The sequence below is a fragment of the Heterodontus francisci genome, unplaced genomic scaffold, assembly GCF_036365525.1.
Source record: "Heterodontus francisci isolate sHetFra1 unplaced genomic scaffold, sHetFra1.hap1 HAP1_SCAFFOLD_221, whole genome shotgun sequence".
Classification (NCBI taxonomy): Eukaryota; Metazoa; Chordata; class Chondrichthyes; order Heterodontiformes; family Heterodontidae; genus Heterodontus; species Heterodontus francisci.
This window is the reverse complement of record NW_027141485.1, coordinates 773921-792643: the sequence shown is the minus strand read 5'-3', so window position 1 is coordinate 792643 and position 18723 is coordinate 773921. Positions and strand designations below refer to the sequence as shown.

The 18723-nt window shown below is 42.8% G+C and overlaps 1 non-coding gene across 1 annotated transcript; it reads right to left on the bottom strand.

Annotated features, from left to right (window-relative positions):
- Positions 1-2786: 2786 nt before the first annotated feature.
- trnaf-gaa (transfer RNA phenylalanine (anticodon GAA)) lies at positions 2787-2859 on the bottom strand. The gene has a single exon. It is a non-coding gene; the product is annotated as a tRNA-Phe (tRNA).
- Positions 2860-18723: the final 15864 nt, after the last annotated feature.

The window sequence follows — 18723 nt, the reverse complement described above, 5'->3', positions numbered from 1 at the left end:
TTGTTCTCCTCAGAGTAGAGAATGCTAAGGGAAGATTTAATAGAGATGTTCAGAATCATGAAGGATTTTCATAGGGTAGAGAGGGAGAAACTGTTTCCACTGTCCTGGGGGTCAGTAACCAGAGGACACAGATTTAAAATAATTGGCCAAAAATGACAAGGGGAGGTGAGGAAAGATCTTTTTAACCAGTAACTGATTCGGATTTGGAATCAATTGTCTGACAGGGTGGTGGAAACAGATTCAATTATAACTTTCATAAGGGAATTGGACAAATATTTCAAAGTGAAATTCTCCTGGATTATGGGGAAATAGACAGGGGGTTGGACACATTGCAACTTTTTGTTAGAGAGTCAGCAGAGGCACAATTGGGCCGAATGGCCTCCATCTGTGCTGTATGATTCTATGAACATAAGAACGAGGAGCCGGAGTCGGCAATTCAGCCACTCGAGCCTGCTCTGCCATTCAATACAATCATGGCTGATCTCATCACGGCAGTTCTTGTTTCTTGCCAGTAGATGTCACTTCACTCCAATGCAGTGAAGTTTACAAATCTGAGAAACAACAGGAAAGAATTGTTCACATTATGGTGAATGTGTGGGATTTAGAAATACTAGGAGTGGAGACGAGTTATTACTTGTCTGCTCGATCCCCATAGCCCTGTAAAATTATTTCCTTCAAGTGCCCATTCAAATTCCTTTTGTAATCCTCGATTGTCTCCATTTCCACCGCCCTCATGGGCAGCAAGTTACAGATCATCACCAATCAGTGTAAGAAAGTTCTTCCGCACAGTCCCCCTGTATCTCCTGTCCAGAACCTTCAATCTGTGTCCCCTAGTCCTTGTACCAATAGTTAACGGGAACAATGTTTCCTTGCCAACTTATTTAAAACTGTCATAGCCGAAAACACATCTATCAATTCTCCCCTCACTCTCCTTTGATACAGGCAGAACAACCCTAGCTTTTCCAACCCAACCTTGTAACTAAAATCCTCCATCCCTGGATCCATTCTGGTGAATTTCCTCTGCATCCTCTCAAGGACCCTCACATTCTTTCTTAAGTGTGGTAAGCAAAACTGGAAGCAACACGCCAACTGGGGCCTAACCAGAGTTTTATAATGGTTCAGCATAACTTCCCTGCTTTGTACTCAATGCCTCTATTTATAAAGCCCAAGATCCCATACGCTTTGCAAACCACTCTCGCAATATTTCTTGCCACCTTCAAAGATTGATGCACATGAACCCCAAGTCCCTCTATTCCAACACACTCTTTAGAACTGTGCCATTAAGTAAATATTGCCTCTCCCCATTCCTTATGCCAAAATACATCACCTCACAATTGTCACTATTAAATTCCATCTACCACCTGTCTGCCCATTCTGCTAGCCTATCATTGTCCTGTTGCAGGCAGTTCATATCATCCTCACTGTTTGCCACTCCTCCAAGTTTGTTGTCATCGGGATATTTTAATATTCTACTCAATATTCCAAGATCCAAGTCATTTATCTTTAGCAAAAAAAGCAGTGGTTCTAGCACTGACCCTTGGGGAACACCTCTGTCGACTATCCTCCAGGCTGACAATGAATCATTTAATAAGACTCGCTGTTTTCTGTCCTTAAACCAATTTTCTATCCAATTGGACACTGACCCTCCTATACCACGAACCTCAATTTTGTCAACCGTCCTTTTATGTGGTACCTTGTCAAACGCTTCCTTAAAATCCATATAAACAACATCCACGACATTCCCTTCATCAAGCTGCTCTGTTAGTTCATCAAATAATGCAGTTAGATTAGTCAAGCATGAACTCCCATTTATAAATCCATGCTCACTCTCCTTAATTAACTCGAACCTCTCCAAGTGACTGTTGATTTTTTACCCAGATTATTCTTTCTAAAACCTTACCCACCACTGCTGTTAATCTAACTAGCCTGTAGTTAGCCGGACTGTCCTTACACCCTTTCTTGAATAAGGGCGTCACATTTGCCACTGTTTACACCTGGCACCTCCCCCGTATCCAGGGAAGATTGGAAGATAATAGCAAACTCTTCCATTATCTGCATCTGTATTTCCTTTCGCAACCTGCGATGCAAGCCATCCAGACCAGGTGATTTATCTACCCTAAGCACAGCCAGCCTTTTTAGTACCTCCCTCTCTCAATTTGTACCCTCTCCATTGCCTCTACTCTCTTCACTTCGACTGATATTTTGTCAAATTCCACTTCCAAAGTGATCACTGATACAAAGTACTCATTAAGTAGATTAACATTGCCCTGCACCTCGAAGCTTATATTATACTTTTTGTCCCTCATAGGCCCGACTCAACCTCTTACTACCCACTTATCATTTACATGCTGCTCTAAGATTTTTGGGTTTCCTTTCATGTTGATTGTCAGTCTATTCTCATAGAAATAGAGAATAAGCAAATATAGAAGATATAAGTATTTCCCATCCTTGATGAGGTGGATTTTTTTATGCTGTGGGTAGTAATGTCTTGGCCCACGAGTGTGGTGGAAGCAGAGACAATCAATGATTTGAAAAGGAAATTAGATGGATACTTGAAGGAAAGAAACTTGCAGGAGGAAAGGGACCGAGCTGGTGAGTGGAACTGACTAGATTGCTCCGGGGAGAGCAAGCATGGACGTGATAGGGCAAACGACAACCTTCTGTGCTGTAAATGACTCTGTGTTGTTTCTCAAATTCAATCCACTGGTGCTTGGTAAATAATTTCAAAGTAAATTGTGCAACTGGAAAATCAGAACCAAGGCAAGGGACGCATAAGGAAGCAAAATTGCTGAAACCCGGGATTGAACCAGGGACCTTCAGATCTTCAGTCTAACGCTCTCCCAACTGAGCTATTTGAGCCCGACATTAACAGTGGCTTGGTGTCCTTGTTTTGGAAGAAATTACATACATTCAAGTTTTCCAAAAAATTAAAAAACACTACATGTGAGTAATATTCCCCATTGCTTTCTCAGTACTGATGGATTGTGAAGCGGGAGACAGCCAGAAGTGCCACTGAGCCGCACAGACCCCGAGCTGAGAATGAAATGAGATAAAATTCAATCTTTCATAGTGAGATGCTGCTGAGAGGTCAGAGTCTTGAATCAAAGCGAGACTTGCTCATTTCAAACACTCCCTGTACTCTCTGCTCATGAAGCCTTAAAAAATGGAAAAACTGAATAGCACTCAAACTCACAACCCTGCCATTAAAAGTCTCATATTCGACTGACAGAACTGTCACTTTTACTCGGTCTCTTATTGGATGGATGCAACTCCAACGCAGGGGTGGGATTCAAATCCTCCCATGGGTCCACATGTCAGACTGAGTTCCATGTTGTAGACTCAAGCAAAGGAAATCTGCTCACTTCCAAAACTATCAGCGAATTGAAGCTGATTACAATCAACATCATCAGAGGTCAGAACTACCTGGTGAAAGAAGACACCCTGAAGAAGGATCCACAATTATTCAAAGGCATCGACAAAGTGAAAAACAAGAAAATCGATGAGTCAATGCAAGCCAAACAACAGAAACACTGAAGAATTCCATTCCATTCCAGTCCAGAAACCAGTCCTGTTGTTTTTGGAGTCAGGTCTCAATTACTGCAACAACTTTATATTCCCAGTTGGTTATCTGCACATTTAGTTAATTACAATTTTGTCAACAAGATCTTTGAATCCAGTTGTCTGGTCCTCAAGCCAGCTCCGGATGGAAGTCAATTCCACCTTCTGCAAGGCTGAAACCAATAGATAACCTTAATCTAAAAATGCCAGCAGACCAGGGCTCGTCCGGGACTTGAACCCGGGATCTTTCACATGTTAATTAACCATACACCCGAAGCGAGAATCATACCCCTAGACCAACGAGCCACTGATAGGCCAGGTTTTATTAGCTGCTGTGGAATTTCACTGGAACCCCCCAGTCAATCAACTATTTATTTTCAGATCAAAGCAACATCCTGCAAATGCTGAAATAAAAACAGAAAGTGGTGAAAATGTTCAGCAGCTCTGGCAGCATCTGTGCTGTGAGAAACACAGTTAACGTTTCAGGGCACTCACCTTTTGTTTCTGCCATCCTTTCAGACTGCTTCTGTCCATCCAATCTCACTTTCTATTCTATCCACATTCTCACCATTCACTACGTTACTACATTTTTCATGAATTCCTCATTTCTTTTATTAATGACAATTTTGTATTTCTGGCCTTTGCTTCAGACACCACCACAAGTGGAATCATGTTTCCATCTACCCAATCAAACCACTTCGCTGGATCCTCACATTGCAATGTTTCTTTAACCCTGACAGACTGTGGAGTTTCTGCTGCTTGATTGCAGTTCTTGCTTCCCGCCAGTAGATGTCACCTCACTCCAATACAGTGAAGTTTGCAAATCTGAGAGAGACACAACAGGAAATAATTGTTCACATTCTAGTGAATGTGTGGGATTTAGAAATACTTGGAGTGGAGACGAGTTATTATTGCACTCTGCTATTACATCTTTTATAATGGACTCCAGCATTTTCCCCACGACTGATGTCAGGCTAACCGGTATATAATTCGCTGTTTTCTTTCTGCCTCTTTTTTTAAATAATGGAGTTACATTAACTACCGTCCAATCCATTGGAACTGTTCCAGAGTCTATAGAATTTTGAAAAAAGACCAGAAATGCATCTGCTATTTCAAGGGCCACTTCCTTCAGTAATCTGGGATTTAGATTATCAGGCCCTGGGGATTTATCGGCCTTCAATCCCATCAATTTCCCAAACATTCCCTACTAATACTGATTTCCTACAGTTCCTCCTTCTCACTAGACCCTATGTTCCCTAACATTTCTGGGAGATAATTTGTATCCTCCTTTGTGAAGACAGATCCAAAGTATGTATTTAATTGGTCTGCCATTTCTTTGTTCCCCATTATAAATTCCCTCGTTTCTGACTGTAAGGGGCCCACATTTGTCTTCACTAATCTTTTTCTCTACGCATATCTATAGAATTTTTTACAGTCAGTTTTTATGTTCTCTGCTAGCTTACTCTCATACTCTATTTCCCCCTTCTTAATCAATCCTTTTGTCCTCCTCTGCTAAATTCCAAACTGTTCACAATCTTCAGGTTTGCTGCTTGTTCTGACCATTTTATATTTCTCCTCCTTGGATCTAATACTTTCCTTAATTTCTTTTGTAAGCCACAGTTGAGCCACCCTTCCTGTTTTACTTTTGCACAGACAGGAATGAACAATTGTTGTAATTCATCCATGCGCTCTTTAAATGCTAGCCATTGCCTATCCACTGTCAACCCTTTAAGAAACGTTCCCCAATCTATCATAGCCAACTCCCGCCTCATACCTTCATAGTTTCCTTTGTTTAGATTCAGGACCCGAGTCTCGGAATCAACTCTCTCACTCTCCATCTTAATGAAGAATTTTATCATATTATGGGCGCACTTCCCCAAAGGACCCCACCCAACAAGACTGTTAACTAATCCTTTCTCATTACACAATACCCAGTCCAGGATGGCCTGTTCTCTCGAGGTGTTATACACCTCTATCAATTCTCCACTCAATCTCCTTTGATATAGGCAGAATAATCCTAGCTTTTCCAACCTAACCTTGGAACTAAAATCCCCCATCCCTGGATCCATTCTGGTAAATCACCTCTGCGTCCTCTCAAGGACCCTCACATTCTTTCTAAAGTCTGCTGAGCAGAACTGGAAGCAACACTCCAATTGGGGTCTAACCAGAGTGTTATAATGGTTCAGCATAACTTCCCTGCTTTTGTACTCAATGCCTCTATTTATAAAGCCCAAGATCCCATATGCTTTGCTAACCACTCTCGCAATATGTCTTGCCACATTCAAAGATTGATGCACATGAACCCCAAGTCCCTCTATTCCAGCACACTCTTTAGAACTGTGCCATTAAGTACATATTGCCTCTCCCTATTCCTTTACATCACCTCACACTTGTCACTATTAAATTCCATCTGCCACCTGTCTGCCCATTCTGCTAGCCTATCACTGTCCTGTTGCAGGCAGTTCATATCATCCTCACTGTTTGCCGCTCCTCCAAGTTTGGTGTCATCGGCATATTTGTGGATTCTACTCTGTATTCCAAGATCCAAGTCACTTACCTTTAGCAAAAAAAGCACTGACCCTTCGGGAACACCACTGTCGACTATCCTCCAGTCTGACAAAGAACCATTTAATTAGACTCGCTGTTTTCTGTCCTTAAACCAATTTTCTATCCAATTGGACACTGACCCTCCTATCCCACGAACTTCAATTTTGTTAACCGCCCTTTTATGTGGTACCTTGTCAAACGCTTCCTTAAAATCCATATAAACAACATCCACTGCATTCCCTTCATCAACCTGCTCTGTTAGTTCATCAATAAATGCAGTGAGATTAGTCAAGCATGAACTCCCATTTATAAATCCATGCTCACTCTCCTTAATTAACTCAAACCTCTCCAGTGACTGTTGATTTTTTACCCTGATTATTCTTTCTAAAACCTTACCCACCACTGCTGTTAATCTAACTAGCCTGTAGTTACCCAGACTGTCCTTACACCCTTTCTTGAATAAGGGTGTCGCATTTGCCACTGTTTAATCCTCTGGCACCTCCCCCGTATCCAGGGAAGATTGGAAGATTAAGCAAGCTCTTCCGTTATCTGCATCCGCATTTCCTTTCGCAACCTGGGATGTGAGCCATCCGGACCAGGTTATTTATCTTACCTAAGCACAGCCAGCCTTTTTAGTACCTCCCTCTCCTAATTTGTACTCTCTACATTGCCTCTACTCTCTTCACTTCGACTGATATTTTGTCAAATTCCACTTCCTTAGTGATCACTGATATAAAGTACTCATTAAGTAGATTAACATTGCCCTGCACCTCTAAGCTTATATTATCCTTTTTGTCCCTAATAGGCCCGACTGAACCTCTTACTACCCACTTATCATTTACATGCTGCTCGATGATTTTTGGGTTCCCTTTCATGTTGACTGCCAGTCTATTCTCATAGAAATAGAGAATAAGCAAATATAGAAGATATAAGTGTTTACCATCCTTGATGAGGCGGAACTTTTTTATGTTGTGGGTGGTAATGACTTGGCCCACGAGTGTGGTGGAAGCAGAGACAATCAATGATTTGAAAAGGAAATTGGATGGATACTAGAAGGAAAGAAACGTGCAGGAGGAAAGGGATCGAGCTGGTGAGTGGAACTGACTAGATTGCTCCGGGGAGAGCCAGCATGGACGTGATAGGCCAAACGACCACCTTCTGTGCTGTAAATGACTCTGTGTTGTTTCTCAAATTCAATCCACTGGTGCTTGGTAAATAATTTCAAAGTAAATTGTGCAACTGGAAAATCAGAACCAAGGCAAGGGACGCATAAGGAAGCAAAATTGCTGAAACCCGGGATTAAACCAGGGACCTTTAGATTTTCAGTCTCACACTCTCCCAACTGAGCTATTTCAGCCCTACATTAACAGTGGCTTGGTGTCCTTGTTTTGGAAGAAAATACATACATTCAAGTTTTCCAAAAAATTAAAGAACACAACATGTGAGTAATATTCCCCATTGCTTTCTCAGTCCTGATGGATTGTGAAGCGGGAGACAGCCAGAAGTCCCAGTGATCCACACTGACCCTGAGCTGAGAATGAAATGAGATAAAATTCAATCTTTCATAGTGAGATGCTGCTGAGAGGTAAGAGTCCTGAATCAAAGCGAGACTTGCTCATTTCAAACACTCCCTCTACTCTCTGCTCATGAAGCCTTAAAAAAGGGAAAAACAGAATGGCACTCAAACTCACCACCCTGCCATTAAAAGTCTCATATTCGACTGACAGAACTGTCACTTCTACTCGGTGTCTTATTGGATGGATGCAACTCCAACGCAGGGGTGGCATTCACATCCTCCCATGGGTCCACATGTCAGACTGAGTTCCGTGTTGTTGACTCAAGCAAAGGAAATCTGCTCACTTCCAAAATTATCAGCGAATTGAAGCTGATTACAATCAACATCATCAGAGGTCAGAACTACGTGGTGAAAGAAGACACCCTGAAGAAGGATCCACAATTATTCAAAGGCATCGACAAAGTGAAAAACAAGAAAATCGATGAGTCAATGCAAGCCAAACAACAGAAACACTGAAGAATTCCATTCCATTCCAGTCCAGTTGTTTTTTGGACACAGGTCTCAATTACTGCAACAACTTTATATTCCCAGTTGGTTATCTGTACATTTAGTTAATTACAATTTTGTCGACAAGCTCTTTGAATCCAGTTGTCTGGTCCTCAAGCCAGCTCCGTATGGAAGTCAATTCCACTTTCTGGAAGGCTGAAACCAATAGATAACCTTAATCTAAAAATGCCAGCAGACCAGGGCTCGTCCGGGACTTGAACCCAGGATCTCTCGCATGTTAATTAATCATACTCCCGAAGCAAGAATGATACCCCAAGACCAACGAGTCACTGACGGGTCTGGTTTTATTAGCTGCTGTGGAATTTCACTGGAACCCCCCGGTCAATCATCCATTTTTTTTCAGATCAAAGCAACATCCTGCAAATGCTGAAATAAAAACAGAAAGTGCTGGAAATGTTCAGCAGCTCTGGCAGCATCTGTGCTGTGAGAAACACATTTAACGTTTCAGGGCACTCATCTTTTGTTTCAGCCATCCTTTCAGACTGCTTCTGTCCATCCAATCTCACTTTCTATTCTATCCACATTCTAACCATTCACTACGTTACTACATTTTTCATGAATTCCTCATTTCTTTTATTAATGACAATTTTGTATTTCTGGCCTTTGCTTCAGACACCACCACAAGTGGAATCATGTCTCCATCTGCCCAATAAAACCACTTCGCTGTATCCTCACATTGCAATATTTCTTTCACCCTGACAGACTGTGGAGTTTCTGCTGCTTGATTGCAGTTCTTGCTTCCCGCCAGTAGATGTCACCTCACTCCAATACAGTGAAGTTTACAAATCTGAGTGAGACACAACAGGAAATAATTGTTCACATGATAGTGAATGTGTGGGATTTAGAAATACTAGGAGTGGAGACGAGTTATTATTGCACTCTGCTATTACATCTTTTATAATGGACTCCAGCATTTTCCCCACGACTGATGTCAGGCTGACCGATATATAATTCGCTGTTTTCTTTCTGCCTCTTTTTTTAAATAATGGAGTTACATTAACTACCGTCCAATCCATTGGAACTGTTCCAGAGTCTATAGAATTTTGAAAAAAGACCAGAAATGCATCTGCTATTTCAAGGGCCACTTCCTTAAGTACTCTGGGATGTAGATTATCAGGCCCTGGGAATTTATCGGCCTTCAATCCCATCAATTTCCCAAACATTCCCTATTAATACTGATTTCATACAGTTCCTCCTTCTCACTAGATCCTATGTTCCCTAACATTTCTGGGAGATAATTTGTATCCTCCTTTGTGAAGACAGATCCAAAGTATGTATTTAATTGGTCTGCCATTTCTTTGTTCCCCATTATAAATTCCCCCGTTTCTGACTGTTAAGGGCCCACATTTGTCTTCACTAATCTTTTTCTCTACACATATCTATAGAATCTTTTACAGTCAGTTTTTATGTTCTCTGCTAGCTTACTCTCATACTCTATTTCCCCCTTCTTAATCAATCCTTTTGTCCTCCTCTGCTAAATTCCAAACTGCTCACAATCTTCAGGTTTGCTGCTTGTTCTGACCATTTTATATCTCTCCTCCTTGGATCTAATACTTTCCTTAATTTCTTTTGTAAGCCACAGTTGAGCCACCCTTCCTGTTTTACTTTTGCACAGACAGGAATGAACAATTGTTGTAATTCATCTATGTGCTCTTTAAATGCTAGCCATTGCCTATCCACTGTCAACCCTTTAAGTAACGTTCCCCAATCTATCATAGCCAACTCCCGCCTCATACCTTCATAGTTTCCTTTGTTTAGATTCAGGACCCGAGTCTCGGAATCAACTCTCTCACTCTCCATCTTAATGAAGAATTTTATCATATTATGGGCGCACTTCCCCAAGGGACCCCACACAACAAGATTGTTCACTAATCCTTTCTCATTACACAATACCCAGTCCAGGATGGCCTGTTCTCTCGAGGTGTTATACACCTCTATCAATTCTCCACTCAATCTCCTTTGATATAGGCAGAATAATCCTAGCTTTTCCAACCTAACCTTGTAACTAAAATCCCCCATCCCTGGATCCATTCTGGTAAATCACCTCTGCGTCCTCTCAAGGACCCTCACATTCTTTCGAAAGTCTGCTGAGCAGAACTGGAAGCAACACTCCAATTGGGGCCTAACCTGAGTTTAATAATGGTTCAGCATAACTTCCCTGCTTTTGTACTCAATGCCTCTATTTATAAAGCCCAAGATCCCATATGCTTTGCTAACCACTCTCGCAATATGTCTTGCCACCTTCAAAGATTGATGCACATGAACCCCAAGTCCCTCTATTCCAGCACACTCTTTAGAACTGTGCCATTAAGTAGATATATTATGGAAAGCTGTAGGAGCAACAGGGTGGTGGTGATAGGAGATTTTAATTTTCCCAACATTGACTGGGATTCACTTAGTGTTCGAGGTCTAGATGGAGCAGAATTTGTCGGGAGCATCCAGGAGGGTTTTCTAGAGCAGTATGTGAATAGTCCAACTCGATAAGGGGCCATACTGGAACTGGTGTTGGGGAATGAGCCTGGCCAGGTGGTTGATGTTTCAGTGGGGGACTACTTTGGGAATAGTGATCACAATTCCGTAAGTTTTAGAATACTCATGGACAAAGACGAGAGTGGTCCTAAAGGAAGACTGCTAAATTGGGGGAAGGCCAACTGTACCAAAATTCGGCAGGAGCTGGGGAATGTAGATTGGGAGCAGCTGTTTGAAGGTAAATCCACATTTGATATGTGGGAGGCTTTTAAAGAGAGGTTGATTAGCGTGCAGGAGAGACATGTTCCTGTGAAAATGAGGGGTAGAAATGGCAAGATTAGGGAACCATGGATGACAGGTGAAATTGTGAGACTAGCTAAGACGAAAAAGGAAGCATACATAAGGTCTAGGCGGCTGAAGAAAGACGAAGCTTTGAACGAATATCGGGATTGTAGGCGCAATCTGAAATGAAGAATTAAGAGGGCTAAAAGGGGTCATGAAATATCTTTAGCAAACAGGGTTAAGGAAAATCCCAAAGCCTTTTATTCATATATAAGGAGCAAGAGGGTAACTAGAGAAAGGATTGGCCCGCTCAAGGACAAAGGAGGAAAGTTCTGCGTGGAGTCAGAGAAAATGGGTGAGATTCTAAATGAGTACTTTGCATTGGTATTCACCGAGGAGAGGGACATGACGGATGTTGAGGTTAGGGCCAGATGTCTGATTACTCTAGGTCAAGTCGGCATAAGGAGGGAGGAAGTGTTGGGTATTCTAAAAGGCATTAAGGTGGACAAGTCCCCAGGTCCGGATGGGATCTATCCCAGGTTACTGAGGGAAGCGAGAGAGGAAATAGTTGGGGCCTTAACAGATATCTTTGCAACATCCTTAAACACGGGTGAGGTCCCGGAGGACTGGAGAATTGCTAATGTTGTCCCCATGTTCAAGAAGGGTAGCAGGGATAATCCAGGCAATTATGGACCGGTGAGCCTGACGTAAGTGGTAGGGAAGCTGCTGGAGAAGATACTGAGGGATAGGATCTATTCCCATCAGCAAGAAAATGGGCTTATCAGTGATAGGCAACATGGTTTTGTGCAGGGAAGGTCATGTCTTACCAACTTAATAGAATTCTTTGAGGAAGTGACAAAGTCGATTGATGAGGGAAGGGCTGTAGATGTCGTATACATGGACTTCAGTCAGGCGTTTGATAAGGTTCCCCATGGTAGGCTGATGGAGAAAGTGAAGGCGCATGGGGTCCAAGGTGTACTAGCTAGATGGATAAAGAACTGGCTGGGCAACAGGAGACAGAGGGTAGCAGTGGAAGGGAGTGTCTCAAAATAGAGACGTGTGACCAGTGGTGTTCCACAGGGATCCGTGCTGGGACCACTGTTGTTTGTGATATACATAAATGATTTGGAGGAAAGTATAGGTGGTCTGATTAGCAAGTTTGCAGCCGACACTAAGATTGGTGGAGTAGCAGATAGTGAAGGGGACTGTCAGAGAATACAGCAGAATATAGATAGACTGGAGAGTTGGGCAGAGAAATGGCAGATGGAGTTCAATCAGGGCAAATGCGAGGTGATGCATTTTGGAAGATCCAATTCAAGAGTGAACTATGCAGTAAATGGAAAAGTCCTGGGGAAAATTGATGTACAGAGAGATTTGGGTGTTCAGGTCCATTGTTCCCTGAAGGTGGCAACGCAGGTCAATAGAGTGGTCAAGAAGGCATACGGCATGCTTTCCTTCATCGGACGGGGTATTGAGTACAAGAGTTGGCAGGTCATGTTACAGTTGTATGGGACTTTGGTTCGGCCACATTTGGAATACTGCGTGCAGTTCTGGTCGCCACATGACCAAAAGGATGTGGATGCTTTGGAGAGGGTGCAGTGGAGGTTCACCAGGATGTTGCCTGGTATGGAGGGCGCTAGCTATGAAGAGAGGTTGAGTAGATTAGGATTATTTTCATTAGAAAGACGGAGGTTGAGGGGGGACCTGATTGAGGTGTACAAAATCATGAGAAGTATAGACAGGGTGGATAGCAAGAAGCTTTTTCCCAGAGTGGGGGATTCAATTACAAGGGGACACGAGTTCAAAGTGAAAGGGGAAAAGTTTAGGGGGGATATGCGTGGAAAGTTCTTTACGCAGAGGGTGGTGGGTGCATGGAACTCATTGCCAGCGGAGGTGGTAGACGCGGGCACGATAGCGTCTTTCAAGATGTATCTAGACAGATACATGAATGGGCAGGAAGTAAAGAGATACAGGCCCTAAGAAAATAGGCGACAGGTTTAGATAGAGGATTTGGATCGGCATAGGCTTGGAGGGCCGAAGGGCCTGTTCCTGTGCTGTAATTTTCTTTGTTCTTTGTTCTTTGCCTCTCCCTATTCCTTCTGCCAACATACATCACATCACACTTGTCACTATTAAATTCCATCTGCCACCTGTCTGCCCATTCTGCTAGCCTATCACTGTCCTGTTGCAGGCAATTCATATCATCCTCACTGTTTGCCACTCCTCCAAGTTTGGTGACATCGGCATATTTTGAGATTCTACTCTGTATTCCAAGATCCAAGTCACTTACCTTGAGCAAAAAAAGCAGTGGTTCTAGCACTGACCCTTGGGGAACACCACTGTCGACTATCCTCCAGTCTGACAAAGAACCATTTAATAAGACTCGCTGTTTTCTGTCCTGAAACCAATTTTCTATCCAATTGGACACTGACCCTCCTATCCCACGAACTTCAATTTTGTTAACCGCCCTTTTATGTGGTACCTTGTCAAACGCTTCCTTAAAATCCATATAAACAACATCCACTGCATTCCCTTCATCAACCTGCTCTGTTAGTTCATCAATAAATGCAGTGAGATTAGTCAAGCATGAACTCCCATTTATAAATCCATGCTCGCTCTCCTTAATTAACTCAAACCTCTCCAAGTGATTGTTGATTTTTTTACCCTGATTATTCTTTCTAAAACCTTACCCACCACTGCTGTTAATCTAACTAGCCTGTAGTTACCCAGACTGTCCTTACACCCTTTCTTGAATGAGGGCATCGCATTTGCCACTGTTTAATCCTCTGGCACCTCCCCGTATCCAGGGAAGATTGGAAGATTATAGCAAGCCCTTCCGTTATCTGCATCCGCATTTCCTTTCGCAACCTGGGATGTAAGCCATCCGGACCAGGTGATTTATCTACCCTAAGCACAGCCAGCCTTTTTAGTACCTCCCTCTCCTAATTTGTACTGTCTCCATTGCCTCCACTCTCTTCACTTCTACTGATATTTTGTCAAATTCCACTTCCAAAGTGATCACTGAGACAAAGTACTCATTAAGTAGATTAACATTGCCCTGCACCTCTCAGCTTATATTATCCTTTTTGTCTCTAATGGGCCCGACTCAACCTCTTACTACCCACTTATCATTTACATGCTGCTCGAAGATTTTTGGGTTCCCTTTCATGTTGACTGCCAGTCTATTCTCATAGAAATAGAGTGTAAGCAAATATAGAAGATATAAGTATTTCCCATCCTTGATGAGGTGGAATTTTTTATGTTGTGGGTGGTAATGACTTGGCCCACGAGTGTGGTGGAAGCAGAGACAATCAATGATTTGAAAAGGAAATTGGATGGATACTAGAAGGAAAGAAACTTACAGGAGGAAAGGGATCGAGCTGGTGAGTGGAACTGACTCTATTGCTCCGGGGAGAGCCAGCATGGACGTGATAGGCCTAACAACCACCTTCTGTGCTGTAAATGACTCTGTGTTGTTTCTCAAATTCAATCCACTGGTGCTTGATAAATAATTTCAAAGTAAATTGTGCAACTGGAAAATCAGAACCAAGGCAAGGGACGCATAAGGAAGCAAAATTGCTGAAACCCGGGATTGAATCAGAGACCTTTAGATCTTCAGTCTAACGTTCTCCCAACTGAGCTATTTTACATTATTCTACATTAACAGCACCTTGCTGTCCTTGTTTTGGAAGAAAATACATACATTCAAGTTTTCCAAAAAATTAAAGAACACAACATGTGAGTAATATTCCCCATTGCTTTCTCAGTACTGATGGATTGTGAAGCGGGAGACAGCCAGAAGTGCCACTGAGCCGCACAGACCCCGAGCTGAGAATGAAATGAGATCAAATTAAATCTTTCATAGTGAGATGCTGCTGAGAGGTAAGAGTCCTGAATCAAAGCGAGACTTGCTCATTTTCAAACACACCCTGTACTCTCTGCTCATGAAGCCTTAAAAAAGGGAAAAACAGAATGGCACTCAAACTCACAACCCTGCCATTAAAAGTCTCATGTTCGACTGACAGAACTGTCACTTCTACTCGGTCTCTTATTGGATGGATGCAACTCCAACGCAGGGGTGGCATTCAAATCCTCCCATGGGTCCACATGTCAGACTGAGTTCCATGTTGTAGACTCAAGCAAAGGAAATCTGCTCAGTACCAGAACTATCAGCGAATTGAAGCTGATTACGATCAACATCATCAGAGGTCAGAACTACCTGGTGAAAGAAGACACCCTGAAGAAGGATCCACAATTATTCAAAGGCATCGACAAAGTGAAAAACAAGAAAAACAAGAAAATCAATAAGCAAGATGCTGGAGAGAGTTAAGAATCACAGAATCATAGAAAGTGTAGCGCACAGAAAGAGGCCACTAGGCCCATCATGTCTGTGGCGGCTGAAAAACGATCCACCTGTTCTAATCCCACCTTCCAGCATTTGGTCCGTCGCCCTGCAGATTACGGCACTTGAGGTGATTATCCAGACTCCTTTTGGATGAGTTGAGGGTTTCTGTCTCAACCACCCTTTCAGGCAGTGAGTTTCACACCCACACAATCCTCTGGGTGAAAAGGTCTTTCCTCGTCTCCCCTCTAATTTTTCTACCAATCACTTTAAATCTATGCCTCCTCGTCACTGACCTCTCTGCTAAGGTGAATAGACCTTGCACTTCCACTCTATTTAGACCGCTCAAAATTTTGTACATTTCAATCAGATCTCCTCTCAGCCTTCTCTGTTCCAAGGAGAACAGCCCCAGCCTATCCAGTCTTTCCTCATAGCTGCATTTTTCCAGTCCTGGCAACATCCTTGTAAATCTCCTCTGTACCTTCTCTAGTGCAATTGCATCCTTTCTGTAATGAGGTGTCCAGAACTGCACACAGAACTCAAGTTGTAGCCTAACCAATGAGTTATACAGTTGCAGCATAAGCTCGCTGCTCTTGTATTCTATACCTCGGCTAACAAAGGAAAGGATTCCATCTTCCTTCTTAACCACCTTATCGACCTGTCCTGCCATCTTCAGGGATCTGTGGACATTCAATCCAAGGTCTCTCACTTCCTCTATACTTCTCAGTATCGTGTATTCTGTTGCCTTGTTTGACCTCCCCAAATGCATCACCTCACACTTCTCCAGGTTGAATTCCATTTGCCACTTTTCTGCCCACCTGACCAAACCATCAGTATCTTCCTGCAGCCTACAGCTATCCTCCTCATTATCTACCTCATGGCCAATCTTTGTGTCGTCTGCAAAGGTCTTGATCATGCCCCCTACATTGACTTCCAAATCGCTAATATGTACCACAAAAAGCAGGGGACCTGGTACTGAGCCCTGCAGAACACCACTGGAAACAGCCCTCCAGTCGCTAAAACACCCGTCAACAATTACCCTTTGTTTCCTGCCACTGAGCTAATTTTGTATCCACCTTACTGCATTTCCCTGGATCCCATGGGTTTTTATTTTTTTAACCAGTCTGCCATGTGGGACCTTGCCAAATGCCTTGCTAACATCCATGTAGGACACGTCAGCTGCACTACCCTCATTTATGGGCGGCACAGTGGCGCAGTGGTTAGCTCTGCAGCCTCACAGCTCCAGGGACCCGGGTTCGATTCTGGGTACTGCCTGTGCGGAGTTTGCAAGTTCTCCCTCTGTCTGCGTGGGTTTCCTCCGGGTGCTCCGGTTTCTTCCCACATGCCAAAGACTTGCAGGTTGGTAGGTTAATTGGCCATTATAAATTGCCCCTAGTATAGGTAGGTGGTCGGGAAATATATAGGGACCGGTGGGGATGTTATTGGAATATGGGATTCGTGTAGGATTAGTATAAATTGTTGGTTGATGGTCGGCACAGACTCGGTGGGCCGAAGGGCCTGTTTCAGTGCTGTATCTCTAAACTTATCTTCCTTGTTACTTCTTCAAAAAATTCCATCAAGTTGGTCAAACAAGATCTTCGCTTAAAAATCCATGCTGACTATCCTTGATTAACCTGTGCTTTTCGAACTGACAGTTTATTCTGTCTCTCAGAATAGGTTCCAGTTATTGGGCCATGACTGATGTTCGTCTGACTGGCCTGTAATTACTCGGTCTTTCCTTCGCTCCCTTTTTCAACAGAGGTTCAACCTCTTTTGTCGCAGACTATTGTAAATTTCACAATTCGCATGGGAAAAAGTATTAAATATTTCACTTACAAGTTCTAATGTTACTGGCGAAATGAGGGCTTATGTATGATTTGAACCCAGGACCTCACACAAATACGCAGCAGGAATTCTGCTCCTTTACCAAAAAGCCATCTCCTTTATAGAGATGTAAATATGTAATATTGGAAGAGTGGAGGACTTGGGACCAGGACAGTGACTTTGACTTTTCTGCCTGTCTTCCAAATTCTGCAAGGTTCCATACAGACAATTAATGAAATGTCAGGGTGTTACTTTATTCCATTCTTCTTCTTCTTCTTCTTCTTAGGCAGTCCCTCGAGAACGAGAATGATTTTCTTCCACTTCAGGGTTCTGGGTCCTGTGACTAGATGTCTTATTAAATCGCAGAGAAATTAAACACTTTTCAATTTGTCTCACGACATAAATAGCAACATTTGCAGATATTTCACAGCTGTATGATTGGATGCTGCTAACGTTGTTACACTCAGTACACATGGTACCTTAATGTTGCAATAAATATTATAATATCTATTCAGGTAACTGTCATCCCACAGCTGCAAAATTTCACTGGTTCAACATTCTCATCAAATACTAAAGCATTCCACAAAGCAAGCCTCACAAATTCAACACCAGTTTCTCTTTTGGAGTCTCTCTGGTGTCATCTGATCTCTGATAGATTACTGGTGATCATCCTCCACATGAGCAGTCGTCCTAATCCCATGTACCTGTCCTGTTCCCACCTCCCTTTCCTGTATCCACCACAGAATTCCATACTGTTGATATATGCTGGTAAACACTTTCCTTGTTGTATGAAACTGTGATTACAGTGGAAATCCGCAAGAGAGGAAGCTATTGTTGGCACCTTTAATTCTGCAGCCAGTGACCAGAAGAATTCTCACTCCTGAACGAGGACTGTTTCAATTTCCTTTTGGAAGATCACATCATCACATGAAGGAAGTGAAGTGTTTTTGTATCACAGCGACCACAGAGGAGTTTTAAAACAAACTATTAAATTATGAATTCATATTTTATTTTGAATGCTACATTGGAGGTTAATTTCACAGACAGTCCTGCAGTTTATGATTTGTGTGAAATCAGTGAGATTGTGAGTTGGGTCGACCCCTCCCTATCAGAGTCACCAGGACAAAGGGAGTGTTTAGTCATCGACATCTTGCTCAGTTCAGCATTTTGGTGGCTGGCTCTTGAACTCACACCGTCTCCTGACAGTGACAGGAGTAAACAAGTCATCGCTGAGGATTTCAAGTGCTATTTGAAGATTAATCACCTTTTACTGTTCACTTACTGCTGGAGGTTTGAAGAGGACATTTGAAACACGTTGGGAGACTTTCTGGGAAACCTTGTCAAGACTTCACCAACACTCTGTCAGCATTTACTCGGGAAATACTCTGAGGATTTCACCTATAAAGAGTAAGTGCTGTGTTACTCCACCTTATTGGAAACTTTATAGGAATCAGCAGGAGAAAGGGAGCGTTTGGTCATTGACATCTTGCTCGGTCTGTGGGAGGAATGGGAGGAGGACACGAGGCCAGGCTGAGCAGCACCAGCCGCGGCAGGAGAGAAGGACAGGAGAGACAGGAGAGGGAGGTGGACTCCTTCTCCTCTGTAAGTACAGGACATT